This window comes from Arachis stenosperma, chromosome 4 (assembly GCF_014773155.1).
Source record: "Arachis stenosperma cultivar V10309 chromosome 4, arast.V10309.gnm1.PFL2, whole genome shotgun sequence".
NCBI lineage: Eukaryota > Viridiplantae > Streptophyta > Magnoliopsida > Fabales > Fabaceae > Arachis > Arachis stenosperma.
Window position 1 is genome coordinate 79,452,960 of NC_080380.1, and position 12,518 is coordinate 79,465,477.

Here is a 12,518-nt window from a genome sequence, read left to right on the forward strand (position 1 = left end):
AAGGCCTTTACATCCCTGCTGATTTCATAATCTTAGACACTGGGAAGGATGAGAATGAATCCATTATTCTTGGAAGACCCTTCCTAGCCACACCAGGAGCTGTGATTGATATTGACAGAGGAGAATTAGTCCTTCAACTGAATGGGGACTACCTTGTGTTTAAAGCTCAAGGATCTTCCTCTGCAACCATAGAGAGGAAGCATGAAAAGCTTCTCTCAATACAGAGTCAAACAAAGCCCCCACAATCAAACTCTAAGTTTGGTGATGGGAGGCCACAACCAAACTCTAAGTTTGGTGTTGAACCCCCACATTCAAACTCTAAGTTTGGTGTTGGGAGGTCCCAACAATGCTCTGATGATCTGTGAGCTCCATGAGAGCTCACTGTCAAGCTATTGACATTAAAAAAGTGCTTATTGGGAGGCAACCCAATTTTTATTTATCTATATTTCTATTGTTCTTTTATGTTTTATTAGGTTTATGATCATGTGGAGTCATAAAATAATTTCTAAAATTAAAAACAATCAAAAATAGCAGAAGAAACAGCACACCCTGGAGGAAGAGCTTACTGGCGTTTAAACACCAATAAGGAGCATCTGGCTGGCGTTTAATGCCAGAACAGAGCATGAATCTGGCGTTGAACGCCAGAAACAAGTAGCAGTCTGGCGTTTAAATGCCAGGATTGCACCCTGAGGAAAGCTGGCATTTAACGCCAACAACATACTACATTTGGGTGTTTAACGCCAGAAACAAGCATCAGTCTGGCGTTAAACGCTAGGATTGCAAGCAAAGGGCATTTTACACGCATAACTGGTGCAGGGATGATTTATCCTTGACACCTCAGGATCTGTGGACCCCACAGGATCTCCACCTACCTCAACTCACCTTCTCTCCTCTTCACATAATCGATTAACACTCCTCCCCAAACACCCTTCACCAATCACCTCAATCTCCCTTCCCCATCACCTCTTTTCCACTCACATCCATCCACTCTTCCCCATAAACCCCACCTACCTTCAAATTCAAAATCTCTTTCCCACACAAACCCACCCTAAATGACCGAACCCTAACCCCTCTCCCTCCACTATATAAACCCCTCTATCCTTCTTCATTTTCACACATCACTACCATCTCTTATCTCCCTTAGCCGAATACACATCTCTCTCCTTCTCCTCTATTTCTTCTTCTTCTTCATCTATTCTTTCTTCTTTTGCTCAAGGACGAGTAACATTCTAAGTTTGGTGTGGTAAAAACATAGCTTTTTTGTTTTTCCGTAACCATTGATGGCACCTAGGCCGGAGAAACCTCTAGAAAGAGGAAAGGGAAGACAAAAGCTTCCACCTCCGAGTCATGGAAGATGGAGAGATTCATCTCAAAAGCCCATCAAGACCACTTCTATGAAGTTGTGGCCAAGAAGAAGGTGATCCCCGAGGTCCCTTTCATGCTCAAGAAAAATGAGTATCTGGAGATCCGACATGAGATCCAAAGAAGAGGTTGGGAAGTTCTTACCAACCCCATTCAACAAGTCAGAATCTTAATGGTTCAAGAGTTCTATGCTAATGCATGGATCACTAGGAACCATGATCAAAGTATGAACCCGAACCTAAAGAATTATCTTACAATGGTTCGGGGGAAATGCTTAGATTTCAGTCTGGAGAATGTAAGGTTGGCATTCAACTTGCCTGTGATGCAAGAAGATGCACGCTCCTACACTAGAAGGGTCAACTTTGATCAAAGGTTAGACCAAGTCCTCATGGACATATGTGTGGAAGGAGCTCAATGGAAAAGAGACTCAAAAGGTAAGCCGGTTCAATTAAGAAGACTAGACCTTAAGCCTGTGGCTAGAGGATGGTTGGAGTTCATCCAATGCTCCATCATCCCCACTAGCAACCGATCCAAAGTTACTTTGGATCGGGCCATCATGATCCATAGCATCATGATTGGAGAGGAAGTAGAAGTTCATGAAGTCATCTCTCTAGAACTCTACAAAGTAGCCAAAAAGCCCTCCACCTTGGCAAGGCTAGCTTTTCCTCATCTCATTTGCCATCTATGCTACTCAGCTGGAGTTGTCATAGAAGGAGACATCCTCATTGAAGAGGACAAGCCCATCACTAAGAAGAGGATGGAGCAAACAAGAGAAGCCATCCATGGATCTCAAGAGATGCATGAAGAAACTCATCATCAAGAAATTCTTGAGATGCCTCAAGGGATGCATTTTCCTCCAAATAACTATTGGGAACAACTCAACACTTCTCTAGAAGGATTGAGTCATGACATGAACCAATTAAGGGTGGAACACCAAGAGCACTCCATCATTCTCAATGAGATTAGAGAAGATCAAAGAGCTATGAGAGAGGAGCAACAAAGGCAAGGAAGAGACATAAAGGAGCTCAAGAACACCATTGGTCCTTCAAGGAGAAGGCGCCGCCATCACTAAGGTGGACTCATTCCTTAACATCCTTGTTCTTATCTTTCTGTTTTTCGGTTTTTGAGCTTCATGTTTGTCTATGTTTGTGTCTTTACTACATGATCATTAGTGTCTAGTGTCTATGTCTTAAGGCTATGAATAATTCCATGAATCCTTCACCTCTCTTAAATGAAAAATGTTTCTAATACAAAAGAACAAGAAGTACATGAGTTTCAAATTCATCCTTGAAATTAGTTTAATTATATTGATGTGGTGACAATACTTTTTGTTTTCTGAATAAATGCTTGAATAGTGCATATTTTTTATCTTGTAGTTTATGAATGTTAAAATTGTTGGCTCTTGAAAGAATGATGAACAAGAGAAATGTTATTAATAATCTGAAAAATCATAAAATTGATTCTTGAAGTAAGAAAAAGTAGTGAAAAAGAAGAAGCTTGCGAAAAAAAAAGCAAGTAGAAAAAGCCAATAGCCCTTAAAACCAAAAGGCAAGGGTAAAAAGGATCCAAGGCTTTGAGCATCAATGGATAGAAGGGCCCAAAGAAATAAAATCCAGGCCTAAGCAGCAAAATCAAGCTGTCCCTAACTATGTGCTTGTGGCATGCAGGTCCAAGTGAAAAGCTTGAGACTGAGTTGTTAAAGTCGTGATCCAAAGCAGAAAGAGTGTACTTAAGAGCTCTGGACACCTCTAACTGGGGACTTTAGCAAAGCTGAGTCACAATCTGAAAAGGTTCACCCAGTCATGTGTCTGTGGCATTTATGTATCCGGTGGTAATACTGGAAAACAAAGTGCTTAGGGCCACGGCCAAGACTCATAAAGTAGCTGTGTTCAAGAATCAACATACTTAACTAGGAGAATCAATAACACTATCTGAACTCTGAGTTCCTATGGATGCTAATCATTCTAAACTTCAAAGGATAAAGTGAGATGCCAAAACTGTTCAGAAGCAAAAAGCTACAAGTCCCGCTCATCTAATTAGAACTAATATTCATTGATATTTTGAGATTGATAGTATATTCTCTTCTTTTTATCCTATTTGATTTTCAGTTGATTGGGGACAAGCAACAATTTAAGTTTGGTGTTGTGATGAGCGGATAATTTATACGCTTTTTGGCATTGTTTTTATGTAGTTTTTAGTAGGATCTAGCTACTGTTAGGGATGTTTTCATTAGTTTTTATGCAAAATTCACATTTCTAGACTTTAATACGAGTTTGTGTATTTTTTTGTGATTTCAGGTATTTTCTGGCAGAAATTGAGGGACCTGAGCAAAAATCTGATTCAGGCTGAAAAAGAACTGCTGATGTTGTTGGATTCTGACCTCCCTGCACTCGAAATGGATTTTCAGGAGCTACAGAACTCCAAATGGTGCACTCTCAACGTCGTTGGAAATTAGACATCCAGAGCTTTCCAGAAATATATAATAGTTCATACTTTATTCGAGTTTAGACGATGCAAACTGGCGTTCAACGCTAGTTCCATGCTGCATTCTGGAGTAAAACGCCAGAAACACGTCACAAACCAGAGTTAAATGCCAAAAACACATCACAACTTGACGTTTAACTCCAAAAGAAGCCTCTACACATGTAAAGCTCAAGCTCAGCCCAAGCACACACCAAAGTGGGCCCCGGAAGTGGATTTCTGCATTTAGACTTATTTCTGTAAACCCTAGTAGCTAGTTTAGTATAAATAGAACTTTTTACTATTGTATTAGACATCTGGTCCTATCTTATCTTGGTATCTATCTTTGGATGTTTAGTTCTTAGACTTTGGGGGCTGGCCATTTGGCCAGGCCTGAACCTTGATCACTTATGTATTTTCAACGGTGGAGTTTCTACACACCAGAGATTAAGGTGTCGAGCTCTGTTGTACCTCGAGACTTAATGCAATTACTATTGTTCTTCTATTCGATTCAAGCTTATTCTTATTCTAAGATATTCGCTGCACTTAAACCTGATGGATGTGATGATCCGTGACACTCATCATCATCCATCCTTATGAACGCGTGCTTGACAACCACTTCCGTTTTACCTTAAACCGAGCGTGTATCTCTTGGATTCCTTAATCAGAATCTTCGTGGTATAAGCTAGAACCCCTTTGGCGGCCATTCTTGAGAATTCGGAAAGTCTAAACCTTTTATGTGGTATTCTGAGTAGGATTCAAGGATTGAATGACTGTGACGAGCTTCAAACTCGCGATTGTTGGGCATAATGACAGACGCAAAAGAATCAATGGATTCTATTCCGACATGATCGAGAACCGACAGATGATTAGCCATGCTGTGACAGAGCATTTGGACCATTTTCACTGAGAGGATGGGAAGTAGCCATTGACAACAGTGATGCCCTACATACAGCTTGCCATAGAAAGGAGTAAGAATGATTGGAGGAAGGCAGTAGGAAAGCAGAGATTCAGAAGGGACAAAGGATCTCCATACACTTATCTGAAATTTCCACCAAGGATTTACATAAGTATCTTTTTTATCTATTTTATGCTTTATTTATTATTATTTTTGAAAACCATTATAACCATTTGAATCCGCCTAACTGAGATTTACAAGATGACCATAGCTTGCTTCATACCAACAATCTCCGTGGGATCGACCCTTACTCACGTAAGGTATTACTTGGACGACCCAGTGCACTTGCTGGTTAGTTGTGCGAAGTTGTGACAAAGTGTGATTCACATTTGAGAGTTCCAAGTCTATTGGTGCCATTGTTGATGATCAAAATTTAAGCGCACCTGTAGCTCGAGCAACGTTGACCTCAGAATTGTTTGCGGCTGGGAGGATAAAACTCCTCACGAGTTCAAACCATCCATTGGTTTCCAGGATGAGGTCTCCTCTCCTGATGAACCGCAGTCTTCTATCCGAGTACCTTTCCCAATCAGATCCTATAACACATATATCTTTCACAATTTCTTCAAGTTCATCATTGTCGGGGCCATTACTTATTCCTACTTGATAACTGGCTCATCAAAATGTGGCGATCTCAGCTGAAGAGTCCTTGTTATAGCATTATGGCTGAAGTCCACCTCTGTGCCTCTCACGTAGCTTTTGAAGTTGGGAGCCCTCTGATGAGCGGATAATTTGTACGCTTTTTGGCATTGTTTTTATATAGTTTTTAGTAAGATTGAGCTACTTTTAGGGATGTTTTCCTTAGTTTTTATGTTAAATTCACATTTCTGGACTTTACTATGAGTTTGTGTGTTTTTCTGTGATTTCAGGTAAATTCTGACTGAAATTGAAGGATTTGAGCAAAACTCTGAAAAAGGCTGACAAAAGGACTGCTGATGCTGTTGGATTCTGACCTCCCTGCACTCGAAATGAATTTTCTGGAGCTACAGAACTCCAATTGGCGCGCTCTCAACGGCGTTGGAAAGTAGACATCTAGGGCTTTCCAGCAATATATAATAGTCCATACTTTATTCGAAGAATGACGACTCAACTTGGCGTTGAACGCCAAGTACACGCTCCTTTCTGAAGTTAAACGCCAGAAAAACGTCATGATCCGGAGTTGAACGCCCAAAACACATCATAACTCGAAATTCAACTCCAAGAGAAGCCTCAGCTCGTGGATTGATCAAGCTCAGCCCAAGCACACACCAAGTGGGCCCCGGAAGTGGATTTATGCATCAATTACTTACTCATGTAAACCCTAGTAGCTAGTCTAGTATATATAGGACATCTATCTATTGTATTAGACATCCTGGATTGTATTTTGAATCCTGTGATCACATTTTAGGGGGCTGGCCATTCGGCCATGCCTGGACCTCTTTCACTTATGTATTTTCAACGGTGGAGTTTCTGCACACCATAGATTAAGGGTGTGGAGCTCTGCTGTACCTCAAAGATTAATGAAGTTCTATTTTCTTTTATTCAAATCTCTATCTTATTCTTATTCCAAGATATTCATTCGCACCCAAGAACATGATGAATGTGATGAGTTAATAACCCTCATCATCATTCTCACTTATGAACGCGCGTGATTGACAACCACTTCCGTTCTACATGCAACCAAGGCTTGAATGTGTATCTCTTAGATTCCCCAACAGAATCTTCGTGGTATAAGCTAGATAGATGGCGGCATTTATGAGGATCCGGAAAGTCCAACCTTGTCTGTGGTGTTCCGAGTAGGATCCTGGGAATCCGGAAAGTCTACCTTGTCTGTGGTGTCCGAGTAGGATTCCGGTAATGAATGACTGTGACGTGCTTCAAACCTGTAACCTGCTGGGCGTAGTGACAACGCAAAAGAATCAATAGATTCTATTCCAGTAGGGGAGGGAACCAACCGGTGATTGGCCGTAATGTGACAGAGTGCGTGAGCATTAGCTTTCACTGCGAGGATGGGATGTAGCTATCAACCATGGGTGATGCCTCCAGACTAGTTAGCTGTGCGAGTGACAGCCGCACAGGATATTTCCCCGTGAGGATGAAAGTAGCCACAGTTGATGATGAACCCCTATACAAAGCTTGCCATGGAAAGGAGTAAGAAGGACTGAGTAGAAGCAGTGGGAGAGCAGGCGTCCGAGAGCACTACAGCATCTCCATTCCGCTTATCTGAAATTCCTACCAATGAATCTGCATAAGTATTCTATCCCTTTTATTATTCCTTTTTATTTAATGATAATCACAATTACTCTTTAATCCGCCTAACTGAGATTTGCAAGGTGACCATAGCTTGCTTCATACCAACAATCTCTGTGGATTCGACCCTTACTCACGTAAGGTTATTACTTGGACGACCCAGTACACTTGCTGGTTAGTTGAACGGAGTTGTGAAGAAAATAAACAGTGCCATAAGAGTATACATCCTTTATAAACAAATAACAAGTGATCACAATTTCGTCCACCAAGTTTTTGGCGCCGTTGCCGGGGATTGTTCGAGTATGGACAACTGACGGTTCATCTTGTTGCTCAGATTAGGTAATTTTCTTTTCAAAAATCTTTTTCAAAATTTTTCTTTTAAATTTTCGTTTTTCTTCACATTATTTTCGAAAATAATTAATAAAAATCCAAAAAAAATTAGAAAATCATAAAATCCAAAAATATTTTGTGTTTCTTGTTTGAGTCTTGTGTTAATTTTTAAGTTTGGTGTCAATTGCATGCTTTTAAAATTTTTTCTTGCATATTTTTCGAAAATTCATGCATTCATAGTGTTCTTCATGATCTTCAAGTTGTTCTTGATAAGTCCTCTTGTTTGATCTTGATGATTTCTTGTTTTGTGTCTTTTGTTGTTTTTCTTGTGCACTTTTGCATCCATATTTTTCATGCATTAAAGATTTCTAAGTTTGGTGTCTTGCATGTTTTCTTTGCATCAAAAATTTTTCAAAATTATGTTCTTGATGTTCATCATGATCTTCAAAGTGTTCTTGGTGTTCATCTTGACATTCATAGCATTCTTGCATGCATCTTGTGTCTTGATCCAAAATTTTCATGTTTTGGGTCATTTTTGTGTTTTTCTTTAAAAATTTAAAAATCAAAAAAATATCTTTTCCTTATTTCCCTCCAAAATTTCGAAATTTTGGGTTGACTTGGTCAAAAATTTTCAAAATTAGTTGTTTCTTACAAGTCAAATCAAAATTTCAATTTTAAAAATCTTATCTTTTCAAAATCTTTTTCAAAAATCATATCTTTTTCATTTTTTTTCTATTTTTCGAAAATTTCAAAAATATTTTTCAAATTATTTTCAAAATCTTTTTCTTATCTTTATATATAATTTTCGAAAATTAGCTAACAATTAATGTGATTGGTTCAAAAATTTGAAGTTTGTTACTTTCTTGTTAAGAAAGGTTCAATCTTTAAGTTCTAGAATCTTATCTTGTAGTTTCTTGTTAGTTAAGTTTTTTTAAAAACTAAATCTTTTTCAAAATATCTTTTTCTTAAAACTTTTATCTTATCTCTTTATCTTATTCTTTTTAAAATTTTATCTTTTTCAAAATTTGATTTTAAAATATCTTATCTAACTTACTATCTTCTTATCTTTTTCAATTTTGATTTCAAATCTTTTTCAATCAACTAACTAATTTTTTGTTTGTTTCTTATCTTTTTCAAAACCACTTAACTACTTTTCCCTCTTCTATTTTCGAAAATATCTCTCTCTTTTTCAAAAATTCTTTTTAATTAATTAATTGTTTCATGTTTTAATTTTAATTACAATTTATCTCAAATTTTCGAAAATCACTAACTCCTTTTCAAAATTATTTTCGAATTTTCTCTTCTCTTTTCTTCTTCTGTTTAATTATTTAATTACTAACACTTCTCTTCACCTCTCTTCATCCATAAATCCGAATCCATTCTTCATTCTTCTACCCCCTTTCTTTTTCTACTAACACAAAGGAATCTCTATACTGTGACATAGAGGATTCCTCTTTCTTTTCTTGTTTTCTTCTCTTTCATATGAGCAGGAACAGGGATAAAGGCACTCTTGTTGAAATAGATCCAGAACCTGAAAGGACTCTGAAGAGAAAACTAAAAGAAGCTAAATTACAACAATCCAGAAGAAACCTTCTTGAAATTTTCGAACAAGAGAAAGAGATGGCAGAGGAAAATAATAATAATAATGCAAGGAGAATGCTTGGTGACTTCACAAAGCCAACGTCCAAGTTTGATGGAAGAAGCATCTCCATTCCTGCCATTGGAGCCAATAACTTTGAGCTTAAGCCTCAACTAGTTGCTTTAATGCAACAAAACTGCAAGTTTTATGGACTTCCATCTGAAGATCCTTATCAGTTTTTAACTGAGTTCTTGCAGATCTGTGAGACTGTAAAGACTAATGGAATTGATCCTGAAGTCTACAGACTCATGCTTTTCCCTTTTGCTGTAAGAGACAGAGCTAGAGTATGGTTGGATTCACAACCTAAGGATAGCCTGGACTCATGGGATAAGCTTGTCACTGCCTTCTTGGATAAATTCTTTCCTCCTCAAAAGCTGAGCAAGCTGAGAGTGGATATTCAAACCTTCAAACAAAAAGATGGTGAATCCCTCTATGAAGCTTGGGAAAGATACAAGCAGCTGACCAAAAGATGTCCATCTGACATGTTTTCAGAATGGACCATATTAGATATATTCTATTATGGTCTCTCTGAATTTTCGAAAATGTCATTGGACCATTCTGCAGGTGGATCTATTCACCTGAAGAAAACGCCTGGAGAGGCTCAAGAACTCATTGACATGGTTGCAAACAACCAGTTCATGTATACTTCTGAGAGGAATTCTGTGAACAATGGGGTACCTCAGAAGAAAGGAGTTCTTGAAATTGATGCTCTAAATGCCATATTGGCTCAGAACAAGATGTTGACTCAACAGGTCAACATAATCTCTCAAAATCTAAATGGGTTGCAACATGCATCCAACAGTACTAGAGAGGCAGCTTCTGAAGAAGCTTATGATCCTGAGAACCCTGCCATGGCAGAGGTTAATTACTTAGGTGAACCTTATGGAAACACCTATAACTCATCATGGAGAAATCATCCAAATTTCTCATGGAAGGATCAACAAAAACCTCAACAAGGTTTTAATAATGGTGGACGTACTAGGCTGAATAATAGTAAGCCATATCCATCATCTTCTCAGCAACAGACAGAGAATTCTGAACAAAATACTTCTAATTTAGCCAATATAGTCTCTGATCTGTCAAAGGCCACTTTCAGTTTCATGAATGAAACCAGATCCTCCATTAGAAATTTGGAGGCACAAGTGGGCCAGCTGAGTAAGAAAGTTATTGAAACTCCTCCCAGTACTCTCCCAAGTAATACAGAAGAAAATCCAAAAGGAGAGTGCAAGGCCATTGATTTAATCAAAGTGGCCGAATGCACTAGGGAGGAGGAGGACGAAAATCTTAGTGAGGAAGACCTCCTGGGACGTCCCTCAAGCATGAAGGAGTTTCCTATTAAGGATCCAAAGGAATCTGAGGCTCATACAGAGATCATAGAGATTCCATTGAACCTCCTTCTGCCATTCATGAGCTCTGAAGAATATTCATCCTCTGAAGAGGATGAAGATGTGACTGGAGAGCAAGCTGCTCTATATTTAGGAGCTATCATGAAACTGAATGCCAAGCTGTTTGGTAATGAGACCTGGGAAAGTGAACCTCCCTTGCTCATTAGTGAACTAGATACTTGGATTCAGAGAACTCTACCTCAAAAGAGACAAGACCCTGGCAAGTTTCTAATACCTTGTACCATAGGCACTATGAGCTTTGAAAAAGCTCTATGTGATCTGGGGTCAGGGATAAATCTTATGCCACTCTCTGTAATGGAGAAGCTGGGGATCATTGAGGTACAACCTGCTTTGTTCTCATTACAACTGGCAGACAAGTCAGTGAGACAAGCTTATGGATTAGTAGAGGACGTGCTAGTAAAGGTTGAAGGCCTGTACATCCCTGCTGATTTCATAATCCTAGACACTAGGAAGGAAGATGATGAATGCATCATCCTAGGAAGACCTTTCCTAGCCACAGCAGGAGCTGTGATAGATGTCAACAGAGGTGAGTTAGTCCTTCAATTGAATGGGGACTACCTTGTGTTTAAGGCACATGGCCATCCCTCTGTGACAAAAGAGAGTAAGCATGAAGAGCTTCTCTCAGTTCAGAGTCAAGAAGAAGAGCCTCTACAGTCAAACTCTAAGTTTGGTGTTGTGAGGCCACAACCAAACTCTAAGTTTGGTGTTCAAACCCCATATCCAAACTCTAAGTTTGGTGTTGGGAATACCACACTTAAATTGACCTGATCACCATGTGGCTCCATGAGAGCCACTGTCAAGCTATTGACATTAAAGAAGCGCTTGTTGGGAGGCAACCCAATTTTATTTATCTAATTTTATTTTATTTTGTTTCTTTGTTATTTTTGTGTTTAATTAGGTACATGATCATGAGGAGTCACGAAAAAATCAAAAAAATTAAAAACAGAGTCAAAAACAGAAGAAAAAAATTTTTCACCCTGGAGGACGCACGGGCTGGCGTTCAACGCCCAGAAGGTGCATCTAGCCGGCGTTCAACGCCAGAACAGAGCACCATTCTGGCGCTGAACGCCCAAAACAAGCAACAACCTGGCGTTAAACGCCAGAATGTGCACAGAGAGGACAAACTGGCGCTGAACGCCAAGAACAAGCATGAAACTGGCGTTCAACGCCAGAAACATGCATTACATGGGCGTTGAACGCCCAGAATGTGCACCAATGGGCGTTTAAACGCCAGAATGGTGTGCCAAGGCATTTTACATGCCTATTTGGTGCAGGGATGGAATTCCTTGACACCTCAGGATTTGTGGACCCCACAGGATCACCTCAGGATCTGTGAAACTCACAGGATCCCCACCTACCTCGCCCTCTCTCTTTTCATTCATGGCCATTCCCTCTATTTTTCATTCACCACTCACCCTTTCCCATAAACCTCACTCACCTTCAAAATTCAACTTCTCCTTCCCACCCAATCCCACCCATATAGCCGAATCCATCTCCCCTCACTCTCCTCTATTTTCTTCTTCTTCTTCTTCTTCTCTTCTTTCTTATCTTGCTCGAGGGCGAGCAATATTTTAAGTTTGGTGTGGTAAAAGCATAAGCTTTTTTTTGCTTTTCCATTACCATTAATGGCACCTAAAGCCAGAGAAACCTCAAAGGGAAGACAAAAAGCTTCCACCTCTGAGTCATGGGAGATGGAAAGAAAAATATAAGCTGTCATAGCTCAGTGGTAGAACATGTGGCTGCAAATCAAGAGATCCCTGAGATACCTCAGGGGATAAGTTATCCTCCACACAAATATTGGAAGCAACTAAGGGTGGAACATCATGAGCACTCCATCATTCTCCAAGAAATAAGAGAAGATCAAAGAGCAATGAGGGAGGAGCAACAAAGGCAAGGAAGGGACATAGAAGAGTTGAAGAACAACATTGGTCCTTCAAGAAGAAGACGCCACTAAGGTGGATTCATTCCTTGTTCTTTATTTCTTTCTGTTTTCGGTTTTTAATTATTGTGTTTATCTATGTTTTTGTGTCTCTACTTCATGATCATTAGTATGTAACCATGCCTTAAAGCTATAAATAAAATCCATTAGTCCTTTACCTCTCTTAAAAGAAAAATGTTTTAATTCAAAAGAACAAGA

At 39.2% G+C, this 12,518-nt stretch overlaps 1 non-coding gene across 1 annotated transcript; it reads right to left on the reverse strand.

Annotated features, from left to right (window-relative positions):
* Window positions 1–9,355: 9,355 nt before the first annotated feature.
* LOC130977508 (small nucleolar RNA R71) lies at window positions 9,356–9,459 on the reverse strand. The gene has a single exon (XR_009085197.1). It is a non-coding gene; the product is annotated as a small nucleolar RNA R71 (small nucleolar RNA).
* Between the last annotated feature and the right edge of the window lie 3,059 nt (window positions 9,460–12,518).